General features: G+C 42.4%; 1 long non-coding RNA gene across 1 annotated transcript in view; it reads left to right on the top strand.

The window, feature by feature from the left end:
• Positions 1-13,574, top strand: part of LOC103164865 — a 40,955-nt gene extending 27,381 nt beyond the window's left edge. The window contains exons 2-3 of the long non-coding RNA XR_484367.3: positions 6,341-6,442; positions 13,325-13,574. This is a non-coding gene — a long non-coding RNA (uncharacterized LOC103164865). The remainder of the gene's footprint in view (positions 1-6,340; positions 6,443-13,324) is intronic.
• The last annotated feature ends 476 nt before the right edge of the window (positions 13,575-14,050 follow it).

Consider the following 14,050-nt stretch of genomic DNA (forward strand, 5'->3'; position numbering starts at 1 on the left):
AGTGCTCAATAAATGATTGTTTTCAAAGCACTAAACTAAGCACTTGGGTGAATACAGTACAAGAGAATTAGTAGACATGGTCCCTGTCCTTCAGTATGGGTCCATTCCCACACTGAGGTTACGGTCATAGAGCAGGAACCTATTATTCAATCACTATTATTCTGATGAGGCACAAAGAACTTAATTGATTTGCCCAAGGTCACACAGCCTACGGAGGGCTGGAGCCAAGACAGGGAGCTGGGTCTCCTGACTATTCAGTGTTTTCCGTAAGGCCGTGCTCCTCAGGCTGACTCTGAAAACACCTAGGCAACCAGTACTAAAATTCTTCCTGAAACAATCATATGTTTTTTGCAAGTGTGTATGTCCATCATTGGCATCATTTTGAGAACTGTGAGATCCTGCTTGTGAGGATGTGGCTGAAGAATATATATGATTAGCAATCACTTCTGTGTTTTTCTGTAGGTTGTTGCAGTGTAAGATTATAATTCATTAGATGCAGTCCTCTGAGGAGGCACTGTGGAGTTTGATAAAGAAGGCAATGATGAAGGCATCTTTTCTACCCCTCTTCACCATTCAGAATGTGCATCGTGTTCCTGAATAGACTCAGAAACCCATAATGTTGTTCAATATCGCTCCTGCCGTATTGGCCTCCCTAATTGCTAGGATGCTTTTGTTGAGGAAGAGGAAGGAGCTATCCTGCTTCAGCAGGATATGTGCTTGATGTGTGTTATCCAGTAATGGGGTGGTTTGGACTAGGCTATCTATTCTCCCTATTCGATCCCCCTGTACCAGCACTGAGCTGCAGACCGGTAGGCATAATCAGATCCTTCCTCCGCATTGTCTCATCTGCTTTTTGTGTCGTCATTTGAGGTGGCATATACCTGATGTGAACCGGTAGGGTTCTTTCTTCAACTACTTATCAAAGAGATGCTTATAGAAGGTTAAGGTGGAATTGTTTGTCCATGGCCAAAATTGAATCCCCTTTGTAATAGGCAGAGAACACCATAGATTTGATAGTCACTAGTGGTTTTTTGAGTGCTTTCCATGTCCAGAACACTGTACTCAATATTTGGGAGAGTACTTTGCAGTAGAGTTGGTAGACATGTCCCCTGCCCATCAGAAACTTACACCCTAGTGGAGTGAATTCAATCAGTGCTTTCCCCTTATTGAACCCAAAAGTGTATTTCCATATTATGGATATCTGAATTATAGGTTAGTGAAGTTCAGCTTCAGTGTTTACACTTTTTCCATTTTATATATATATATATACATATATATATATATATATATATATATTTTTTAGCCCATATTCTAGAAAAAGGTTTGAGTCAGTGAGGCTTATGGTTCATAAGCCATTTTATTTTCCCTTACACAAGATTCTACTTAAAAAAAAAAAAAACAAAAATTCCAACTCAATGTTGTTTTTCCCTCAGTCCTTTTTCTAAACACAGGAAAAAGAAATGTTACAGGGCTATCACACTGTAAAATACTTACATAATACAAAGACTAGTCTCCTTTCTTTTAAAGTTACAAACTAGCAACTTTTAGAAAAACGAATGACTGGGAAAATCACATCTTATCAAGGGTCTAAAAGTCAGTAAGAGGGATGGTTCATTTTCCACGAACACCAGGATTTAAAAATTTGAAAGATATTGTCAAAGCAATTTCTTTGCCTGCTTCTTCACTAGCCAATCATCATGCTACAAATATGCTAGACAAGAATTCAGAAATTGCAAAACCACTTTGCAGTTTTCAGGACAGATAACAATCCTGTTTGAAAGGGACTCTCCTAAGACTGTCAACTTACAGCTAGAACTCTGAGCATGATTCAGTTTTCAGTGAGTTAAAACACTGCCTTTTCAATTGGGTGGATCTTTTATGGTATTAGTTAAGTATGGTGTCAAACCCTGGAGTAGGTGCAGATTTATCAGACTGGATATAGTTCCTGCCCCACGTGGGGCAGGAACTAAGTAGAAAGCAGAACAGGTATTGAATTCCCATTTTGCAGTTGAGGAAACTGATGCACAGAAAATTTGTGATTTGCTCAGGCTCATACAGCATGCCAGTTGCGGAGCCAGGATTAGAACCCAGATCCTCTGACTCCCAGCTCCAATCTTTTTCCACATGGTCACACTGGCCATTTTAACAGTACTCCCTTTGTAGGGTGACAAGACCAATCTCTTATCTTTACCCATTAGTTGCTAAGAGTCATGAGGCAGTATAACCTTGGGAAAAATGAGCCGGTCTGGTAGACAGGAGACACAGGTTCATATTCTCGCTCCACCATTTGCCTGCTGTGTCCTTGGGAAAGTCACTTAACCTCTCTGATCACCAATTTCCTCAGCTATGAAATGACAATAAAATCAACTGTGAGCCCTAAACGGGACAGGATCCATATCCAATCAAATAATGTTGTATGTACCCGAGCACTTATCCCATAGTGTATACTTAATAAATAATAATGTTGGTATTTGTTAAGCGCTTACTATGTGCAGACCACTGTTCTAAGCACTGGGGGAGATACAGGGCCATCAGGTTGTCCCACGTGAGGCTCACAGTTAATCCCCATTTTACAGATGAGGTAACTGAGGCCCAGAGAAGTGAAGTGACTTGCCCACAGTCACACAGCTGACAAGTGGCAGAGCCAGGAGTCGAACCCATGACCTCTGACTCCACAGCCCTGGCTCTTTCCACTGAGCCACGCTATGTCATCCTCACCACCATAATCAGGTTTTATTTGGGGTTCCTGCTTATGATAATAATAATAATAATGGTATTTGTTTAGCTTTTGCTATGTGCCAAGCACTAAGTGCTGGTAGATACAGGGTATTCAGGTTGTCCCACATGGGGCTCACACTTTTAATCCCCATTTTACAGATGAGGTAACTGAGGCACAGAGAAGTAAAGTGACTTGCCCAAGGTCACACAGCAGACAAGTGGCAGAGCCGGGTTTAGATCCCAGGATCTTCTGATTCCCAGCCCGGGCTCTTTCCACTATGCCACACTGCTTCTCTTACAGGAACTATGATTTGTGTCTGCCTCTTCATTTCCCAAACAATGTGAAACCTCTGCTCTGAAAGAGGAATGCCCCCTTTCCCTCTGCTCCTCCCCATCTCCCTTCCCCTCAGCACTGTGCTCATTTGTATAGATTTTTATTACCCTATTTATTTTGTTAATGAGGTGTCCATCCCCTTGATTCTATTTATCGTGATTATGTTGTCTTTGTCCGCCTGTCTCCCCCATTAGACTGTAAGCCCGTCATTGGGCAGGGATTGTCTCTATCTGTTGCCCGAATTGTACATTCCAAGTGCTTAGTACAGTGCTCCACACATAGTAAGCGCTCAGTAAATACTATTGAATGAATGAATGTTTCCCAATAGCTTGGCCTGCCTTCTGCAGTTATTTGCTAGATGCCAAGTACTCTGTTGAATTACCTCACCAGGCATGCAATGGATCCCATAGTGTGGCACTCTGTTTCTAGTCTTCCTTTCAACTTCTTTTGAGCCTGATGTGACTGATTCAGAGTCTGCTTATGATGCCGCTCTTTTGCTTGTACATGAGAGGCATAGCCCTGCTAGTCCCTTCTCCCACCCGCCCCCCTAATCTTTTAGTTTGATTGCTGTCATGGTGTTAAATTGGTCATTTTCTGATGGATCAGTTTTTGTTGATCAAGGGTTCTGTTTTCTGCTTTAATCTTTCTGTGTTTCACATTACCTCTAACATTGAGTAATCACTCCTTCATGGAGATGCTGATGCTAAGAATGGGTATGTAGAGCTAACCTTGGTTTGTGAAGGTGATGTTCCTGGAGGCCAGATCCTATCACGTTTGTGGACTGTGGCTGAAAAGACAAATGTGTGAAGCGTTGTTTGTTTCCACCACATGTTGCTCCTTGCTGTGTTATTGTGTTTGCCCCATGGAGGGCTTGACTGCTTTTGAGCCCGGACTTTGGGAGGCAGTGGCTGTTTTGGACCTTTCCATGGCCTTTGCAAAAGCGATTTAAGGGCTTCCTCATGGAGGAGCCTCCCGGCAGTAGTGAGTCCACCTGAAAGGACCATGATTTCTGCTCTGCGGTGATCTCTTCCGGATCTGTCTCTGGCCCAGCTGGGACCATGGTCCTGTTTGGAGGTTAATGGCCTGGGTAGGGTGGGGTAATCCTTTCCGTAGAAACAACTGTTCCTCCTCCTTCCCCTTGTCACATAGCTGTGTGTGTGTGTGTGTGTGTGTGTGTTTCTGTAAGCCTTTGGTTTGGGGAGGATGCTTTTGGGGATCCTCTCAGTTCCTCTCCAGGGCTTGCTTAATAATGATAATGATGATTGCAGTATTAAGCTCATACTATATGCCAAGCACCGTCCTAGGCACTCGGGTAAAGATAACGGAATCAGACGTAGTCCGCATCAGACTCAGTTTAAGTAGGAGGGAGAACAGGCATGGAATCTCCATTTTGCAGATGAGGAAACTGAAAGGCAGAGAAGCTGTGACTTGCCCAAGGTCACCCAGCAAGCAAGTGGTAGAGCCAGGATTAGGATCCAGCTCCCCCCAACTCGTGGGCTCTTGCCACGAGGCCACGTGGCTGCCTCCTCAAGGGAGTGGTACTCATTTCCCTAGTTGGGATAGTATAAATGAAGCAGGGATTGTCTATCTGTTGCTGAATGCTCAATAAATACTACTGAATGAAATAGGGAATGGAAGGGTTTTAGAGTCATTTTGTTCTAGATACGGAACTTCAGCTGTCTTTTGCAGGCCCAGGAAATGGTAAAAAAAAAAAAAAAAAGTTTGGCCAAATTGTAATATCCATTCAGGCAATCTACATGGAGATAGTCCACCAAGTCACTGCTCAACACTCTAAAAAAAAAAATAATAATAATAATAATAATGTTGGTATTTGTTAAGCGCTTACTATGTGCAGAGCACTGTTCTAAGTGCTGGGTTAGATACAGGGTCATCCGGTTGTCCCACGTGAGGCTCACAGTCTTCATCCCCATTTTACAGATGAGATAACTGAGGCACAGGGAGAAGTGAAGTGACTTGCCCACAGTCACACAGCTGACAAGTGGCAGATCCGGGATTCAAACCCATGACCTCTGACTCCCAAGCCCGGGCTCTTTCCACTGAGCCATGCTGTGGCCACAGCAAGTACACAAATTGAGATTAGTCCTCTAGCATCCTACCCTAATAAAGCCATTCACCTTCCCTAGAAGCCTCGCTCCCGCTCTCTCTTTCATATCAGGTATTCTCTGCACATCCACAGGGGCCTGGCACTCCAGTAGGCAGTAGATAGTTAAAATTGGGTGGCGATTTATATAAAAATAGGTTATTTCTACCCTCTGCTCTGATCATTTGGTATGAAGTTTCCTAGGCCAACGTCAGGAAAAAGGCACAGCCTGTCGTACTTTCTGACAATACTGAGTATTAAGTGAGTGGGGTTTTTTACTGACAGCTTGGCTGAAGGAAACCAAGCAGAAATGGGATCTAGCGGGCCAAAGTTCAAGCAAAACTATTTGGACTCATTTGGGGGGTCTCAAGATGGAACAGTTGAATGGGTATTTTTCCCTCTCTCAAAGCTTATTCGATCATTCAACTATAGAGTGTGGGACATCCAGCAGAGGCTTTTAAAAAAATCAAGTGGTTTCAAAGTGGTCTTTTAAAAATCTATTTCCTTTGCTGAAGCACCCTGAGCTCCAGAGTTGAGAGTAGTAGTTGAAAAAGGGAAAGGCCTAAAAATGACAAGATTTGTTCAGCCCTGGGCACCAAGCTGCCCGGCAGCGTCCGGATCTTTCTCTTGAGAAGGCCCGACAATTGATGCCACATGAAGAGGATGCCACAGTTTTAATTTAGCATGAGTTTGTCTTAAAAGTTTTGTAGGAATGAAGTGTCACTTTGCAGCAGCATTTTCAGAATTTCCTTTTTGGTTTTTTTTGTCTTATCCATAAACAGACCTCAGGAGGTATGCTGGAAATAAGTAGGAAAAATTTGTCTCTGGGTGCTGTTAATTTTCTTTTGATGTGGAGATCCCATTTTTAAACAAGGTGTTATGATGTGCCTTGCCCACCATGCGTCCACAACCATGGCTTCTGAATGTTAGCTCCTTGAGGGCCGGGATTATATCTACTTCATTGTTCTCCAAGTGCTTAGTACAGTACTTTGCATAGAGTAAGCATGCAAAACATAGTAGCCATGGATCAATTCACCTTCAATCCTGACATCCTTGGAGAATCATTCCTGAATTCCCGAACTACAAAGCAAAACTACAGAGCGTAATGGGTGCCTGATGAGTCTGATAAATGTAGATTGTTCCTTTGAGATAATTCAGGTCATAACACCTTTTTTCCTCTTTACCAGGTACTTTACACATAAATCGTCTGGATGACAATCTCAACTCTCCAGTTTATTCCTCCTGAGATGATCCGGTTTCAGTGCTTTCTTGGATTGGATCTATATGAGGTAAGTCATTCCAAATGACTCTGTATTGTTGGACATCATAGTTTCCCTGCCAACACATTTTTTCTACCAAACTAGAGGAGTTATTTATGTTTTGGACAGCTGTGGCAGACTGTTGATAGCTAATCAGGAGATTGTGTCTGTAAAATTTCCTTTTTCTGCTCTTTCACCAAGTGTGATAATCCTCTAATGGTAAATCCAAAAGGGCTTTTTGTATTCTTTGTTCCAGTGAAGACCAGGGTTACTTTGTGAGGTCTTTGGCAGTAGTGGGTCAGAATGAGCAAGTAGCTACAGACTTGAAATGATTTTGCTCCATGAGATGCCAGTGTGTCTCGAGATGCAGATGGCTGATATGTTGCCAATTGCTAAGGAGACCTCCATCTCTCAAGGCAGTGATCCTGTGCTAATGAGTGGAGCAAGCCCAGCTCAAGAGGAAACTTTAGCAAGATGCAGAAAAAAATGGTACTTTTCTATTTTGCAAAGCCAGAGTTGAATTCACAATTGCCAAGAACTATTTTTTGCCCATTGGAACATGTGTGGTATTTGGGGGAAAAAGCTTATTTGGGGTAAACTGTGGAAAACAAGAGTTAACATTGACTTTCTAAGCATCCAGAATATTGTTCCTCATAAGAGAACTTATGCTCACAGCACCAACTTAGCTTGGGCTTCCCTCGTGCTTTCAAGATGTGCTTAATTGATCAGAGGAAAAATTGGGAATGTCTTCTGTTGAAAGTATGAGTTATTTAGTTAGTTGGCTTACATGCAAATATGTAGGCTTGAAATTTTAAACCAGAAGGTAATTTCCTTATCCCATTTAGGCCTGAAAATCCCATTTTTGTGCCTTTTTAAACAATTTACAGATTATCACTGCCACTTTTAATGCAAATATGTGGCACTAGACAAAGCTTTATAATTAAGCTCTAATTGAAAACACAAGAATCTGATGCCATATCCTTGTATTTGCTAAATCGGAAATATATTACTAATCTGCATGCTGAGGACTATCTTCTTTTTCTGAATAATGTCTATTTGACCTAAATTTGAAGTGATTTTGTTGGAATAATCATTTTTCTAACCTATGGATCTGACAATTGTAGCAGTCAAGGAGCACTTCCACCGGAGCAGGGTTACAGCTGGGTTACAACCAAGTAATTAGCAGAGGCATTGTTTTGCTCATTCCATTTGGCTCTTTTGGAATCTCATTTAAAAGGGAAAGTGTGAACTTTCATACTGATGAGGTACCTGTGTATGTTCACTCTATGAATCTTCTCTCTCAGCTCTACTGGGAATAGACTCCTTATCTCATTTTCCACATCCCCGTCCCATCCCTCCCTCCCCACCTCCGTCGTCATGAAATACGTGCTGCGGTTTCAAGGGCAGGTAGGAGGTCTCTACGGAAAGAGGATGTGGTTTTGATCTATTCAGGTTATGGTGGCCTTATAAGCGAGAAACTATACAGAGCCCTCTTAGCACTCCTGGCTCTGAAAAATTCTAAGAGCCAAGTTGTAGTTTCCCTTATGTAAATTCGTTCAATAGTATTTTGCATTGATACATTCCCCAAATCCAAGGAAGTGACCCAAACAATAGAAATATATTCGCCATTCAATTGCGTGATCAAATAGCAATGTAAATATATACCGGTAATAAGAGACTGTAACTTTGCCTATATGTTCATAGGTAAATATATACAATTCTGCTATAATTCATGCACATATCTAATTTATTTATATCAATGTCTCCTCCTCTAGAATCTAAGCTCACTGTGAGCAGGGAATGTCTATTTTAGTGTTGTACTCTCCCAAACACTTAGTATGGTGCTCTGCCCACAGTAAGTGCTCAGCAAATACAATCGACTTGACTGATTTACTGACACTATACCTTTAGTCTTCGTGAGCCCGTCTTCTAGACTGTGAGCCCATTGTGGGCAGGGATTTTCACTATATGTTGCTGAATTGTACTTTCCCAGGGCTTAGTACAGTGCTCTGCACACAGTAAATGCTCAATAAATATGATTGAATGAATGTTGTTGGGAGTGTCAGTGGTGGTCTGAGTGCCAACCATTGTATTAAGTGCCTGTAAAAGTACAGCAGAAGGTTGGGCTTCAATCCATCCATGGAATAAGGAAATCCTTACCTCTCTACCACCCTTCTTTTCCTGGAGTGTTAGTGGAGTCTCGTGAGCAAGGAGAAATGGAAGAAACAGTGCTCATTCAGCAATGTAAGTTTGTTTGGACACAATTTTCCATGATATCGCAGAAAAAAAAGCCAACACGGTTGCACCACTGCCCACGTGTACAAGTATCCCATCTACCTACTCTGTTATACTCTGCCAAGTGCTTAGTAAAGCACAATCAATCAGATAGATGTTACATTGGGCAGACCCTAGAGTACTATCTCAAAGTGATCAAGCGTAGTAGGAAAAGTTGGCAATAAAATTAGGTACCATTATCACAAAAAAGCACTAGAAAAAATGGATTTTGACAAGGGATTTCTATAACATTTCTCTAAAAAAAGATCTTTAACTTCATTCTCTCTGATTTTTGTACTTCCCCTCTTTTTAGCAGGATGATATTCTTTTAACAGCAATAATTATGACATTTGCTAAGCCCCTACTTAGTGTCAGACACTGTAATAAGCACTGGGATAGATACAAGAAAACCAGGTTGGACACAGTCCCTGTTTCTCATCGGCCTCACAATCCCCATTTTAAAGATGAGGTAACTGAGGCACAGAGAAGTGAGGTGATGTGCCCAAGGCCGCACAGCAGACAAATGGCAGAGACGGATTAGAACCAAGGACCTTCTGACTCCTTGGCCCTTGCTCCATTCACTAGGCCACGCTGTTTCTACAAATCTTTTAGACCAAATAGGTATTCTCTGGGGCTCCAAAATGATGCTAATGATCATGAGACTTTATCCAGGTATGTAAAATGGGTCTCTAAGGTTGATGATTAATCATTGATTGATTCTTTTCAAGTTGTGCACATAAATATTTGTGTGAAGTATTTACCAACAGTAGCATCTGTTGCAGCTGTAAAAAGGAAACTGAAGCCCAGAGAGGCCATGACTTGCACAGTGTCACACAGTAGGCCAATGACATCTGAGATTAGAACCTAAGTTTCCTGAATCTTTCCCTTACCCATTAGCCCAGCAAGGTGGAAATCCATCCATGAAACATAAGGAAATCCTTATCTCTCTACAACCCTTCTCTTACTGGAACGATACCGGAGTCTCGTGAGCTAAGGGAAATGGAAGAAACAAACAGGGAGAGGCCTACTGGAAAATTTCAAGGCAGCTTTCCCTTGGTAAAAATCCTCTCAAAAATGCAAACTCTACCCGTTTATACTCTGGAGGAAGTGGTTCCTAATTTTTACCGTGAGATTTACAACCATTACATCTGACATCATGTTGTCACTAGCGTCAAGATTGAAAATATATGGCAGGAATGATTGCTCCAAGCATACCTTACAAATATGAATGATCACCTTAGCTGCCAAAGCCCTATTATTATTTCAGTAAACAATCGGATTATAAACAAGCGGTGTGCATTTTGGTGGGTAAATGTATCCTTCCTAAACACATCCAATAAATTGTCAACTCATCCAATCAATCGCAAATCATTAAAACAATTAACAAGCATCTGCTTTATTGCAGCTGGCCTACCTCAGACAAGGAACAAATGTCTCTAATGCTCTCTGGTTTTATTGGTTTGCCTTGTTTTTTAAATACTAGAGTTAATCCTCACTTTTAAGCAGGAAGGGCACTCTGGAGTCTGCCTGTTTAGGAAGTGAATGATAAGAAGCTCCTTAAAAATTGAAAGTTTTAGAAATTTCTTTACACATCACAAGAAGCTAAAGCTTATGTGTGTGGCACCCAAACCTACCAACTCGGGAGACAGACACTTCTACGTCTGACAAAAATTCCCCGTGTTCATTAATCCAATCATCCTGTACGTGGCCCTGTGGACGGCACTATTATCCTTCCCGTCTCACAAGCCCGCAACCTCAGTGTCATCCTTGACTCTGCTCTCTCATTCACCCCACACATCCAATCCGTCACCAACACCTGCCGGTCTCACCTTCACAACTTCACCAAGATCAGCCCTTTCCTCTCCATCCAAACCACTATCTTGTTGGTACGATCTCTCATCGTATCCCAACTGGATGACTGTATCGGCCTCCTTTCTGATCTCGCATCCTCCTGATTCTCCCTGCTTCAGTCTATACTTCACTCTGCTGCTCGGATTATCTTTCTATGGAAATGCTCTGGGCATGTCACTCCTCCTCCTCAAAAACCTCCAGGGGTTGCTATCAACCTTCACATAAAGCAAACACTCCTCACTCTTGAGTTCAAAGCTCTCCATCCCCATGCCCCCTCCTACCTCACCTCCTTTCTCTCCTTCTACATCCCAGCCCACACACTTTGCTCCTCTGCCGCTCACCTCCTCACTGGGCCTCATTCTTTCCTATCCCGCCGTCGACTCCTGGCCCACGTCCTCCTGCTGTCCTGTAATGCCCTCCCTCCTCACATCCACCAAACTAGCTCTCTTCCCCCCCCCCCCCCCCCCAAAGCCCTATTGAGAGCTCATCTCCTCCAGGAAGCCTTCCCAGACTGAGCCCCCCTTTTCCTCTGCTGCTCCTCCCATCCCCATCGCCCCTACTCCCTCCCTCTGCTCTACTCCCTTCCCCATCCCACAGCCCTTATGTATATTTGTACATATTGATTATTCTACTTATTAATGATGTGTATCTAGCTATAACTCTATTTTGATGCTATTGATACCTGTCTACTTGTTTTGTTGTCTGTCTCCCCATTCTAGACTTTGAGCCCGTTATTGGCTAGCATCTCTCTTTTGCTGAATTGTACTTTCCAAGCACTTAGTAGAGTGCTCTGCACACAGTAAGCAAAAAATGCAATTGAATGAATGAATGGCCCCTTTAGGTAAGCAAACCCCATTAGCTACAGCAGATCTACAATGGGGGTGCTGTTTGTCTAAGAGATGTTTGGTTGATTGGCAAATATCACTGGGTGACCTATCGAACCTACCAGTCTTTAGTAAATGGGGTTGGACCAATCCTTTGTAGAGAGGTTGAACTGCAACACAAAATGGTCCTGCCTCCCTCTGCCAGTCATCTGATGCAATTTGATGTCAGGGTGGTGCCTCACCAGGCTGAGAAGAGACTGTAGCGCTCCCCAGTCATAGGGTTGTCCCTGCCTCGGGCTGCTGCTGGCCCCAGGAACCATTTTTTTCTTTTTTTTTTCTAATTAAAAAAATTAATAAAAACATCTGCTCTGCCTACCCCCAAGGACTTGGGCTAGAGGGTCCAGGGCCTGGCAAGGAACTGCAGGTGCTTTCCGGCTTTCCCTGTTACATCAGTCAATCTTGTTGAGCACTTGTGTACAGAGCACTGTACTAAACACTTGGGAGAGGACAATATAACAATAAACACATTCACTCCCCTTAATGATTTCACAGTCTAGAGGGGAAGACATACTTTAATATAAATTTTTAAAAAAATGACAGATACGTTTGGCAGTGTACACCCTCCCGAGGAGCTAGGAGAGCCCCTTGCTGTGACCTGCCCAGACTGGGGTTCGTCTACCCCCACCATGGAGGGGTCAGCTCCAGCTTCATGCACCCACCCTTCAATTTCAGAGAAAACCACGCGTGCTCGAGCCCCAGTCTGCTCCCCATATCCAAGTTCCTTCCTCCTATGGAGCTTCATGGAAAGTCATGCCGCCCCTTGTTCAGAAGATCAGGTGACCTAGTAATTTAAATTATGAGTTGGTCCATCAGGTAGCCATTATAAGCTGCCCTTTTGTCATATTCTCTTGTAGGATTTCACCTGGATAATGTTTTCAGAGCAAAATGTGCCAACCCATCATGGAACCTCAGGGCTCTTTTCTCTTGCTTCCTTTGACATCTCCTGGGAAAATGATTCTTTTCTCCATGTTCCCATGGATCACTTTTTACTCCGACATCTTGTCTGGACAACTCACCCTGAGCCTCAGACCCCAACAGTAGCTTTCACTAATGTACTTTGAAATTAAGCCAGTCTGAAATCTTCTGTGGGGTTTCACAAATGCATGTGTCCTGATTCTCTTCTTTGACCAAGAGGATCAGGAATAGTAATTCATTCTTTTTCTCTAGCAAGTTAGAGTGTATTTTGCACATTAGAAATCCCTTATATGAGAGATGTAGACAGATACACAGAATCAAATGTTATGAAGGAGAAATATACCAAAAAAAAAAAAAGGAAACCAGTCTCAGTGAGATAGGTGGGAGGAGAGAAAATGAGACTCCGGGAAGATCATTTAGAAGTAAAATTACATCATACAAAAGTTATATCAAAACTGATTAATATTTAATGTGTACATGAGAGAATCATTATGGTTGAAATGTAATTGCATATTTCCATATTAAATGAATACTATTGAATGGATCACTGTAATATTAAGACTTTAATTTTCAAAGTTTACACGTTTTACTTTTACGCTCGTAAGCAATGTGAGGCTTTTCTCGCAGGCATGAGGTGGAGGAGAGAAGCAGGTTCAGAGCTCAGAAGGGTCTCTATGGAGGTTCTTTCAGTGGAATGCTTCTCTGACACCTGACCGTGATCAGAGTATACCCCCTCACCTCCCCCACGCTACTCCCTCTTGGCTAGTAGTGCCAAAACCAAGCCTCAAGCCTTAGTGCAGCTTGAGAAAGGAAATAGTTGCTTTGAAAATCATCCTTGAAGATGGACAATCCTCTGGGAATTGGCCAACCAGTAGAATCTTTGCCCATGCAGAAAGATTGGCTTTGTGTGCAGCAGGCCTAGGATAGTGGTTCTGCTAACCAGTAATGAAAACAGCCCTAGCTCTGGGATTTTTTTTTTTTTTTTTAGGCATGGGAGGAATGAGGAATTGTCACCCATCTTGCGAAGAAGGGATTCTGTTTTCAATTTGAACAGGGGCCCTGATTTTAACCATCAGTCACTGGAGAAGACAGAAGTACTAGGTATCTGAAGCACAGATCATTACACTGCCAGACACAGAGCTATAACTTGGCTTCATTTTTGTTCTCAGACAGCTTTACAGAGGCAAAGGTTTCACGTGAAACATACAAGTGCATTAAAGTACTTATCTCTTAGTTGACATTCTGGAGTGTGATTTCTCCTATTCTCATTCTGTCTTTGGAAATTACGCTAATCTACATAGCATTTTCTCAAAAGGTTTTAGGATTCGGGTTGGGGCAGTATTGTTTGAGGGGATATTTTTACGGCGATGTAAGTTCTTGATTAAAATACTCTCAAAACAAGACCAACCACTACCATTAAACAGTTTTCTGTGCAATTGTCCCATGCAGATGAAATAGAAAATTTTGGAACCAAATTTACAGGGAGTTTTCCTACAATATGGGAGTTGTGTTCTTGAAGCATTGTCATCATTCTTTGGAAGAATTTTTTTTTTTAGTAACAAGTGATTCAGTGACAATAACAGGCAGGGAATGTGTCTGCACATTCTGTTGTATTCTCCCAAGGGCTTAGTACAGAGCTTTGCACATAGCAATGCTCAGTAAATACCACTGATTTCAGGTGAGACTATGGTAGTATCTTAAAACCACCTATCAA

The sequence above is a fragment of the Ornithorhynchus anatinus genome, chromosome 1 (genome assembly GCF_004115215.2).
Source record: "Ornithorhynchus anatinus isolate Pmale09 chromosome 1, mOrnAna1.pri.v4, whole genome shotgun sequence".
NCBI classification, from domain to species: domain Eukaryota; kingdom Metazoa; phylum Chordata; class Mammalia; order Monotremata; family Ornithorhynchidae; genus Ornithorhynchus; species Ornithorhynchus anatinus.